Genomic DNA, 12,231 nt, shown 5'->3' with positions numbered 1-12,231 from the left:
GCTTCACAACCCTTTCAGTGAAAAAATTTTTCCTCATATCCTATCTAAACCTCACATGAAATGCAGCAGAAAGCAGACAAAGAAGAGGGAGTAGGTCTGAGCTTAGTGACAGAAATGAGAAGCTGCATCCTCTGAAGGACCACTAAGATGGACAGCACAGTGTGTGACACCAACCACCTGCAGCCCTCACAGTGTGCCCAAGGTCACTCTCAAAGGACAGCTCTGCATGTGCTCCATGTGTCAGGAAGCTGGAGATGGAGCAAGTCAGAGTATAGCCCAGTTATATGGGACATTTAAAAGAATACTGGAATGTATTGGAGGCACAATGACTTTGGGTAGGCTTTTTTGGCAGCCACAGGAGATTATTTTTTTCTTTTGCAATGTACTAGATGAGACAATGTGGGTACCATCAAGGCTTCGTCTCATTTAAAAGTTTATTTTAATGAAGTCACAATAAGGCCTCCAGCTGGAAAGGTTATTTATTAACCTCTTATTTACAAATTGAGCCCTGATTTGAAAATTAAGGCATTGTAATTTAATATTAACCCACATGTCAGAAAATAATGAGACAAACTACAGGGAAAATTGCATTCCATATTGCAAAAGACCCATTTTATTTATAATGACCAGTATTACAAGTCGTGCCAACATTGATGGATCATACTTTAAAAATCTTGATAGCTCATTCATTTCTATAATTATATTTATTACAAATTAAATAAGTTGCGGACACCCTTGATATACAAAGAGACAAAATTAATTTGTGAATCAGTATTAATCTGTCATCAAACTAAATGAACTCCCTTTCTGGCAGTCTACTGAATATAATGTACTGTACCAGACTTTGCTCAGGACATGAAAGCAGTGAACTGCAGGTCCAAGCTGTTGAAGGAACACCTCTTCAATTGGATGTAGGTGATTTCTCAGTATGGCTTTTAAATCAAGAGATTAGACCACAACAGAAAACTTGCCTGACCAACTTCTGGAAAGAAAAACAAAGTCTGATGATTCCAATCACATCTGTTCTTTGCCTCTGCTCAGGTCAGGAGTAAGATGCAACGTGCAGCTCTTCTGCACTTCTCCTGTGATCCCTATGCCTACATCACACTGGAAGCTGAAGGGCTGGTACATTCCTGCCTCCTTTCCTGACCACGCAGGTCCTGAGGCTCTGGGGCAAACCCCTGCACTGTGGCTGCAGTGAGATATTTGTGCTGGACATCAGCCTGGGCACCACGGGAGATGCTCGCTCCCCTCGGCCAAGGGAGAAGGGGAATGCTCGGATGCTCCTGGATGAGATTACAGACCTTAATGCTCAACAACTGCCACTGTGGTTAGCCAAAACCTGTGCCCATCTGCTCAGGGGTTTTGTGACTGGAGACAAAGAGCTCTGCCAGCTTCAGGAGAACTCAGGCTTTCCTCCAAAGTATAAATTTGGAGAGGCAAAAGGGAAGAAAAAAGGACAAAGGAGAATGCTGCAGGTTAGAGCACATAGTCCCCATGGACACAAGCAGGGATGGGTTGTGGCTGCATGTCCCCTTGCCTGCACCATTCCTATCCCAGCATCATCCAGGCTCAGTGCTGACAAACTAATGCTTGGGCTGCTCTTCTAAATAGGACATGACTCATCCTAAGGCAGTGGAACTGTTGCATGTCTGTGGAGGAGGAATTCATCCCACTGTTTACAGACTCATTATTTTTAAATTTCCACTGTATTATCCCACCCCTCTTCCTCTTGAGTTAATCATCATCAACATCCCTTGAGTTCATAATTTCAAAGGCAAATTTTCAACTCTAGTGGGTTGGACCCTGTCTAAAACTGGCCAAAACAACTGAACTCCCCTGCCATAATATACTGATCTCTCCGTGTCATTTAGCAGCTAGGATCAACTAATAAAGTGCAAGATGCAGAAATGGCATTCAGAGTTACCTACCCGTAACTAAATAACTTTGTAATGAATGAAAGGCCATTTTGAGCTGCTGCCTTAAAGACTAACTCCATCTCCATAAAGAAAGAAATATGACTCAAGCAGAGACAGCCTGCATGTGGCATTAACAAACCCTCTTTGTGTTTCTGTAGGAAAGACTGACACCAAGTGAGTTGAGTGCTTGCGTCATCTTCGCCTTATTTTCCTTTAAAACTGATGTCTCCACCTCAAAATACTCCTGCAATTTTAGGTCTGCTTCACTACAAAACAGAGATCTCTATAGGTGTTTCTGGGCTCAAAAATTTTTCTTAGGCTAATTTCACCTAGAGAACAAGAACAGTACCTGTTTTAGTAATATAACAGTAATTAATTCTGTCTGTTCATAGAGGAAAAACACAGTGTTGCCAGAAGAAATGATTTTTAAATCTTTATATGACAGTGTTTTTCCATTCACCTTTTTTTGGAGCATTTCCTTCAAAAGACATTAAGCCCATGCGTTACTATTTAAAGAGCTTAATTCAACCCAGGCAATAATGACCCATAAATATTCATGATTTTGTTTAACATTAAAATAACATCTGTTTCAAAACATCTGCAATCTGTTTTCAATGCTTCGGTAACATTTAAATTAACTGTAACTAATACAATAAACCACTATTAGGGATAATGATAATGAAGGATGCCCTATTAAGAGACATGAACAACATGGAACTGAATGAAAAACAAAACAGGGGGTGGAGTGAATGAACCCAATAGTCAGGTACCAAAGCTCCTTGGAACTTAAATCCACCATTATGGCAGAGTTTCCTGTGTGCAGGGCTATTGTTTAACCCTGCTGCGTCTCTGCTCTGCTTGGTCTTGTTCAAATTTCCACTGCTAGAGCAGTAATTTATGGTGCAGGCAGTGTGAGCACTTGTAAGGCCGGGGTGGAAGGGAGACTCACTCTCTCCAGCTGAGGGGGCCCACAGAGTGTTTGTGAGCTGGGAAAGCAGCTCACAGTGTGCCCAGGGCTCTCCCAGCCAGATGTGTTTAACAAGCCTGGTGACCTCCCACCCGGCAGTGCCACGTCCCCATCCCCAGCGAGTGCCAATGGCCAGTGACTGCCATCATGTCTGTGCCGTGCTCCAGGCCATGGGTTTACCAAAATGACTATACTTCCCCCCAAAAGGGCTATTGTTTTCCACTGTGATTGCTCCCTGTGGCCAAGACAGATACGTCACTGCACATCTGTGTGTCGTTGCAAGGGTGCAGGTGAAGGTCGGGCGTGTGACGGTGCAGGGGAGGAAGGTTCTCATCGTTCTCATCCTCTGCTGGCAGCTGCTGGTGGGCTGACGCTTGGCACTCACCTCCCTGAGACCCACATGGGCCTCGCGCCCACAGCCCCTGGCTGGAAAGTTTTACTTTCATGGAAAGCCTCAGTGGGTCACCAGTCATAAATTAAAAATTATATTTAAGGGATTTTGTGGCTTGTTTAGTTTTTTTAAGCCAGCCCTTCTTCTTTGCTTCTCCCACACCCTGACAAAAATCCAGGAGGCGTTTCTAATCTCCTGGACATAATGCAAAAGGCATATAGCAGCTGGTTTTCCTCTTATCTGATGATTTCTTTGGAAATAAATTCTATGTTAAAACATGTTTTTTCAGTCAAAACAAGTCCAGGACTTGCCAGTCATTTGTACAACCTTGATGCAATATAAGCAGCTGTTTACATGTCAGAGTGACATATTTTCACACCAAAATGCCCAGGCAATCTGAAGAGACCATTGCATAGGTACAAACAGCTCCAGGAAAGCCCTGGAGGCTGTGCATCCTCGCTGTCCCGAGCACTGCACCCCTGGCACACACCCTGCATCCTGGCTGTGCTCCCAGCCCCTGGCACTGGCTGGACCAGGTCCTGGCTGACCACCATGGAGCCGTGCCTCTGTGCCTTTCCAGCAGTGGCAGTAGCCCATGGAAAGCAGAGCATAAATCCAAAGCATTTAAAGTGTGATTAAGACTTCCCCCGATTACTGCTCTGCATGATATTGAATGCTTTGGCTGTTGGTGATTTATTGAAGTAATATATAATATGCTGCATTCAGTTAACAGTCCCCATCAAGCACAATCTAGCTGAATTAAATAAAAAAAAAAAAAAAAAATAGAGCCAGAGAGTGAGAGAGTGTGCTTTAAGAGGAAATCTCCCTGGATTAAAAGGAAATTGAAATATGCGCATGGTAATCTGTGTCCAAAGCTTTTAGCACTTTAAAAAGTGCCAGTTGCTAATACCACTGGCTAAAATCAGCATTTCTTCAATCGCTAATGGTCCCAGTGCCATCCTCACCCGCTCCTTCACTCCACCACCACCAACTGGCTCCTTCACCAGCACTACTTTTGCTTTTTGAGGATTTTTTTGTTTTATTCCAGAGTGAAGTTTTAGTTTTCTGTTCTTTAGCAAAGGGAAAGCAGTGCCACAGTGTTTTTTGTATCACCACCAGCACCAAATCAGAGAAAATGAGATAAAACTGGAGGTAACTGTAGTCTGAAAGAAAATAAACAGGCTGTCATTTAAAGGGGGGAAAAAAGGAAAAAAAATAGTACTATAAGCACTCAGTATAGCTACAGTGCTTTAAATACTTCAGCTTTAATAGCAGAAGTAGCTATTAGTTATGCAGGGAAGAGGTTTATTTATTTTCATATATGGTACTTAATGTATTTCTGCTCCTTTAGGATCTAATTCAATGAGATACCTCCACAGTGGGCTAATTTTAAGGCGTCATCTTCAATTAACGCTGATCTCAAACACAAGCCTTCCAAAATAAGGTCGCTGGCTTAGAAATTATAAGATAATTTTCAAAAAAAGGTTTTATTCAACATTTTCTTTTGAGGATCCATGCTTCCATGTTGTTGTGCAATTTATTTTTTTCCCCCATGAAGGCACAAACTTTTGAAATTTCTTTTTAAAACCAGCAAGAAGGAAAGCAGATACTCTCACAAAAGCACTCTTACTCTGCAGCCTGGGGCTTTCACAAAACCCAGATGTAATGCCCAGAAATCATAGGCTTTTCAGTGCACTTCTCAAACTTCAGCAAAAAAACAAAAAGTGGCACCTGAAAACACACATGGTGTTGGGTTTGTTTCCCTTCTTCAGTTTCTAAAAGTGATTAAATAGGCCCAGTACCAACCCTGATACTGATAGCAAGGACTTTGCTTCAGCTCTGACAGTCTTCACAAAAGTTGCAGCAGAGTTTTTGGTCTGCAGCAGAGAGCTGACTTACAGTCAGTGTGTGATGGACATTGGAAATGCCCATGTGCATTTCCCTCTCAGAGAACTACTGGTTCAGATGACAAGGGTGCACTCTTGGCATTGCCCTGGCTTAACTGGCAAAGAGTGAGATTTCAGCTCATGTCTTTAGCTGTTCTTTGTTCAGGATGCCAAAGAGACATCTTCCATGGTGACTGCCAGGAGACACAGTCACTGGAACAGGGTTCCTTCCCTCTTGTTAGCTGAGAGCTCAAACACAGAGAGTTTGGCTGTTGAGCTCCAGCATCTCTAAAGTACTCATTGACAAACAATTATTTTTTTTTCTGCAGTTAACGTGGGTGCATTTTGATGGGAGCATCAAAAGTGCAGTCCTGACCTGAGGGCAGGCACTTGCCAACTGTTGAGTTCTTGCTTCAAGGCCCCAGAGCCCTAGAGCTTCTCTGCGAGATATCTGTAAGAATATTTTAGTCTGGGCATCATATTTTCCTTTAATCTCATTCTAACCAATGTCATCATCATTTTAGCTTGAAACTTCCCAAATTTAACTCAGCCCAAGGCACAGACTGCTGAAAGTCTGGCGAAGTTGTAGACTCCTGGATCTTCAAATGGGAAGACTCAAGGCAGCCTTGCAGAGAAGAGGAGGTCCCAGCTCTGCTGATGAGCTGAAACATCACGTGCCTCCTGAAACCCAGAAAAGTATCATCATCCCTGAGCCTGGGCATTACAAACCTCAAAAATGAAGTAGTAAAAATATTGCTATTTCTCAGCCCAATAAAGCAAAAAATGCATATGCAATAAATTGCCTTTTTTTGTTGTTTTTTTTTCACAGTTTGATTATCCGTCATGATAAGACATTACTTAAAGCAGTGGTGACACTGTCTAATCATTCTTGTGAAGTATAGACTTCTCTCTCCACTTCAGACAGAGCCGACATTAATACACATTTATGCAAAGCAGAGCTGGAGCTGTCAGGGGCTAATCTTTACAAGTATGATAAATGATGTTTATTTTCAGTGATGGAACGAAACACCCGGGCTGACAATAATTGTAATAAAAAGGACAGATCAACTTCTATAAAGTGATTGAATTACCAGTCTATTGCATTAATGCCTGATCTTGGCTCTGTCATAAACCTGCTTTAGGTTACCAACGACTGCACATTAGGAAACATCCACCTTCAAATCGACACCCTGCCCTTGACCTGTGGCAATGCAGGAGAGTCACTGCTGGATGTGGGCTTTGGCCATCCTTACTCAACATTTGTTTAAAGTAAAGTAATGTTTCTTCCTCTTAGGCCAAAAAAGCAGCAACCTCTGTCCTTTAAGCCTTGCTAAAGAGTTTCAAAACCTCAGCAGCTGCACATGCCTCCTCCACACACACACTGCCTGAGCTCCCACATGCAGGGATGCCATTATTGAATTTAGTGCCTGCAGTGCAGGTCAGATTCACCAGCATCCACAGGGACAAACATATTGACTGTGGACCATCAGAGTGCCCTCAAAGCAAAGAAATGGAAAGAGGTCAGCCTTCTCCACCTTCCTGGGCACATGGATGCTACCACTAGATTATCTGTGATTGCCCTAGATGTGACGTGAAAGAAAAATGAAAGGAACTTGAAGTCCCATCATCTATGGGATGACCAAAACCTCTCATGAATAACTGGGTCAATTAATTGCTTTGTAATTAACGCCATCATAGGAAGTAAAAACAGCTTCAGTATACAGAATGAGGTAGAAGCTGTACGAAAAAGAAGAAAAGAGATAAATAGAATAAAAACACACAGTTATATCTGTGTATGTTTATAAAAACATTCATGTATCTACTGCTCTGAATTTGCCTCCAGCTAGGATTTCTGACATAAGACTAAAAACTGAACAGGAAAGGTGAAATTTGGGGTTGGCAACAATCTCTTACAAAACAAGATTCTGGAAACACTTCCTTTCAGGTCAACTGAGGTATTTACTTGCATTTTTGCATTTTTTCTTTTCCCTTCCATTATGCTTATATTTAATGTGCATTTCATATTTTGAGGATTCCATGTTTCTATTCCAGTATAGATTTGTATAGTATTATTCTGTTTTGTAATTAATTTTGCATTATTTAATGTAAGAATTTGTATGCTGGTATACATTAATGCACAGTGGTGCCAACGAGAAGGCATTTGAGACTGAAAACTTGAAATGTGCTGTTCTGACAGCTGACTGCTGACTGCTCTGAATTTATTGAAATGAGTTATTCTGGGTTTTTTTCCCCTAAACTTAAGTTTGTCCAAATTGACAAGCTCCCATGGGGATGGCTCAACTGTGGCAGAGCAGCTTTTTCTGACAGCAGACACTAAGCAGGAACTTCCAGCCTTTCTCAGCTGCGTGTGTTTGTCAGGGTATGAGCGTGTGTGCTGTGCCCCAGGGCAGGACCCCACTGGGACTGGGAGCTGAAGACCATAGCTGGGCAGCCAGAGCACAGAGCACAGCCCAGATGATGGTTTCCAACAGCCCTGGCTGATGCTGGAAGGGTGATGATACTCCTGAAAGTCCCAACATAGAGGATTATGATTTTGAAACAATATTTTTTAAAAAAGTAAATAGAGCTGATGTAGAGAGTTTTCTAACTTTATTGAAGAGCATCTCCTGCATGATTTTTTTCCATTAAGTGAGCTTAATTTTGGCTGGATATCTTCCTAGCACTGCTGTCACAAGGTTTCAGCCTCTGCAGACGTACCTGCAGTCAGGAATGTGACCGTCCAACGTGCAGTGTGGCTTCTGTGTGCCGACCTGGGAACATCTGGGAAGCCAACTTATATGGCAGGTTCCTGGGAGGGTCCTTCAGCCATGGGGAGAGAGGAGCAAGGAGAGTAGCTGGACTTGCTCATTCAGCTGCTGCCATGCAGGGGGCTCGAGGCTGGAGACAATTCTGACCAATGGATTTGCACTCATACCTGAGTGCAAATATTCCATGTCCTGCACTGCAAAGGGCACTCAAAGCTGATACGTCAAGTGCCTTTTTCTCCTCCCGTTTCCTAAGAAACTCTGAACACTGAGATTTTCTAAATACTCCACTGTATTAATTATTAAAAGGGGGTTATGTGCATTGCATGTGCATCTCATAAAGAGGACTGAACTTCTAAATTATATCATACCTCAATTTTACAAGTCACATAACACTATATATTCTATAGGGTGAACAATTGTCAGAGTGGAAGTCAACCTTATTGGCAGTTAAAGATTTTTTGTTCCCCAGACAGCAGTGAGAAAAGATTCAACACAAAGTCCTGACCACTCAGCACTGCCTGTGTCTACACTTTGATGTCAGAAATGCTTGAGGGCTGAGTCAGAACAGCTTTAGCTGCTTCTGTCATGTCCCACACATCAAAAAGACATGTAGGGGTTTGTTGCCCCGTCATCCAATAATGTCAGCAAGACACTGGCACCTCAAAGTATTTCTGACCCTAAATGTGCTGGAACATATGAACCAGCGATGCAAAGTGCACATTTTAGCTGAAAGAAAGAAAAAAGCTTTTATTTTTAAAGTAATGTGTTTGAGATTTTCCTCTATCTGGCCTTAGTTCAGTATTTCTGAGTGCACTGCAGAGAGCAGAGACAGATAAGGGGGCAGGAGCAGCCAGGCTACTGCCCCCACAGCTTTGCCCAAAACAGCCTGACCCACTCACATTCCAAAAGTTACTGGGCCAAACAGACTTGGGTGAGTTTTGCCTGGGAGAAGAAGGAAGGTCTTGTATAAGCTGCTCCCCCAGCAGTGATGCAACAACCCTGGAAAAGAGAATCATAGGATCATAGAATCATAGAATATGCTGGGTTAGAAGGGATCATTGAGTCCAACTCTTGGCCCTGCACAAGACATCCCAAGAATTCTGCCATGTGCCTGAGAGCACTGTCCAAGTACTCATTCAGCTCAGACAGGCTTGGTGCTGTGGCAACTTCCCTGAGGAGCCTGTTCCAGTACCCAAACATCCTCTGGGTGAAGAAACTTTTCCTGCTATCCAACCTAAACCTCCCCTGACTCACCTTCCTGCCATTCCCTTGAGTCCTGTGCTTGATCAGGAGGTGACAAAACACAGAAAGCTCCTTCACTGGCACAGACCACAAGGACATTTCACTGCAGCACAGAGCAGCTGTGTGAGGCTGGGAGAGAGCAGGGCCAGGGTGTCAGGGTGTGGGGGCACTTGCTCACAGGCACTGCGTACTGGAGGGGACATGTGGGGTTTTTCTGGGACTGCCAGAGCACAGAAAGAGGCTTTGACACTTGAGAGGGTCAAAAAGCAGTGCCATCATAGAAACTGTGCAAACAGCAGGAACATTTAAGTCTCCAGACAGATAAATCACAGCTTAAGGAGAGATTGCGGTGCTATTTATTAGTCATTTGTGCATGATTGCACAAATTCCATTGGTAGTGGAATTTCTTTTTTGGGTATTTAATTTTCATCAGAAATGATTTGTGTGCTGCACAGCACATACCGACACCACTGCCCTGCACAGGCACCTGTAACCAGCCACCTACAGACAGCTCCAGCCTCCAGGAAAGTGCTGGCAAGTGACCTCCTAAAGGAGATGCCCTAGTGGTTAAATGCATCAACTTTCACATGCACCTTTCTTATTTTTCAGAGCCCTTAGGCTTCCTTGCATGGCTGAGCAATACCCACTAGGTAGCACACACTCCTTTGAGCTGGGTTCCCTATTTCCAGCCATTTCCACATCCCAGTTTCACACTGGAAAACAGCATGTTGGGTGGTAATGGGTGACAAGGCACAGAATGAGAGAGTTAAAAGGCTGGTGTAAGGAAGACAGAAATCATTAAACACAAAAAAATTACTTTCTAGAAGACTGAGTTAAATGCCACAGCAGTTTGTACCACTGTTAATCCAAGGGGTTAAGTCAAAGCTGAGTTTTCTTCCTGTATGCAACATCCAGCAATAAAACAATGACAAGACTAAAGTGACAGTGCAGAAGCTCCAAAGCAGTTTTTGTTGCACAGGACAGATCTTGCTATTTGATGGCTCTCCAGAGCAAATATTCCCAGGTTTTGGAGAAGTAATTAGCTGTCTCTCAGAGATACTCATTGTGGAACCTGATGGTTGGTTTGATTGCATATATTGTTGGGCAATTTTTACATTCCTACTAGCAAGAGGTAGCAAAGCAAGATCTTGCATGATTGCCAAAAGTTTTCAAGCTCTCCAAGACTAGCAACAGCAAAGACTACTTGGAATAGTTTAACTTACTCACAAGCAAAAAATTATCTCTTTTTCTTGTTTTTTCTGATAGCTCAGGACACATTCACTCCTTCCCTCAAAGCCCCATTTCTCAGAAGCAGCTATTAATGAAAAGGTTTGGACTTTGGAAGGCATTAATTGAGAAGTATGAGGAACTGCAGAGTAAGGCTCTGCCCTCGTGTAAAATCCACTTTTCACCTTATTCAGACACACAGAGAAATTCAGTCCCTAGTCTACTCCCTGCCCAAGTCCTTGAACTAGCAAGAAAGATTAGCAGATGTTCATTAGTGCATTGGTAACTAGAGAATTGGAGGCACTTGTCAACTCTGTGTGTGATGAATAAATGCTGGAAAGTTTCTGCTGGGGAATAGTACTGGTTTGGGGCCAACTGGATGCACTCAAAAAAAGTGTGTGAGGGGCAGGGGAGTTATGAGCAGCAGTTCCACTTTGTTGCTCCTGTTACTTGTTTTAATTATAAGTGGTAGCTGCCAAACATCTGAGGGTATCTACCCCCTACCTAAACTTTAGAAATAGCAAATATTTGGGTGAGATTAATGATCTTTTCAAGGTTTAATAAAGATTTGGCTGCTTGTGGATATGTGTATAGTGTTTTCCTGCTCCCTGGCACCAGAAGAGCCTGGACATCAGTGACCTCACAGAGCAAGAACCAAGGAGAGCAAAGCTCACACGGGAGCACTGCAAGCACCAATGTTACACAAAGTCATAAAATGTTTTCCAAACCTGTCCTCAGGCTTGCATTTACCTGGCAAGTCCAGGATATTTTCCTTCCCTGCAAATACCCCTCCAGAGCCTGAGCTTACCTCCAAAATCCAGCAAATATCACACACCCCTGGGTGACTGTCACTCACACCAAGCAGTCCTTTCTAAAAGGAAAGAGTTACTTTCCTCAGCATTGAACTATGCTGCATGTTTCCCAGGCTGGGCTGGGACTGCACACAAGATAACGCTGCACTGAAAACTCCTGAACTCTGCAAGGAAACAAAGGCTTGGTAGCGGAGGAACTGTTTCACTTTGAAAAACCCAAATACTTAAACAGTTCTAGGTAAAGTAATTCAAAAATGCAACACTGGCCCAAGAGGAGAAAAGCCAGTGCTTCTCCCCAGGCAGCTGTGTGAGCCAGAACTCTGTCTGTATGTGGGAGTGAGCAGCTCTGTTCAGTCTGTTAGCAGAAAAACAACAGAAAGTGATCTGCTGGAAGCTGTCTCCACACACAGGCATGAGGACACACAGGCACGCACACACAGCTTTGAGATGTGGGTCTGGCTCAGTTATAACTGGCAAACATGAGGGCTAGATATGCCTGAGAACGATGCTTGACAAAACTGTAGCCCACAAAAGAGAACTTGGTTTCCCAGAGTAAAATAAAGCAGATAGTGGTCACATCTGGATTTCTTCTCACTCTCACATCACTCTGCATTTCCTGCTTAGAACTGGGATCTCCCCAAGAGAGGCTTTTCTTGTGGTATTTCTAGCTGGGAGTGGATGCACCACAAATCTCCTGAGGAGGCCTTTCCTTCCAAGATTCATGAGCTGGAGGCTCATGAAGCACAGATAGTTCAGGGAAGTGATCGACTGTGTGGATGCTTTCCAAGCTCTCAGCTTTTTGGGGGGTCCAGTAGCACTCACAGTGATAGGGGGTCCCCTCTCACCCCCTTCCCACCAGCATGGACACGTGACATCACAAATGTCTGGAAAGCTCCTTACTCCAAAACATTACAAGGGAGACAAGAAGTCCTGCTGGGTCAGAGCAGGCTGGGAGGCTGCCTGGCTCTTCAAGGCCCTCCAGCAGGAGCCCCAGAGCAGCTGGTAACACACCAAGAGCA

The sequence above is a fragment of the Taeniopygia guttata genome, chromosome 7, assembly GCF_048771995.1.
Source record: "Taeniopygia guttata chromosome 7, bTaeGut7.mat, whole genome shotgun sequence".
Classification (NCBI taxonomy): Eukaryota; Metazoa; Chordata; class Aves; order Passeriformes; family Estrildidae; genus Taeniopygia; species Taeniopygia guttata.
Note: the sequence above shows the minus strand (reverse complement) of the source record.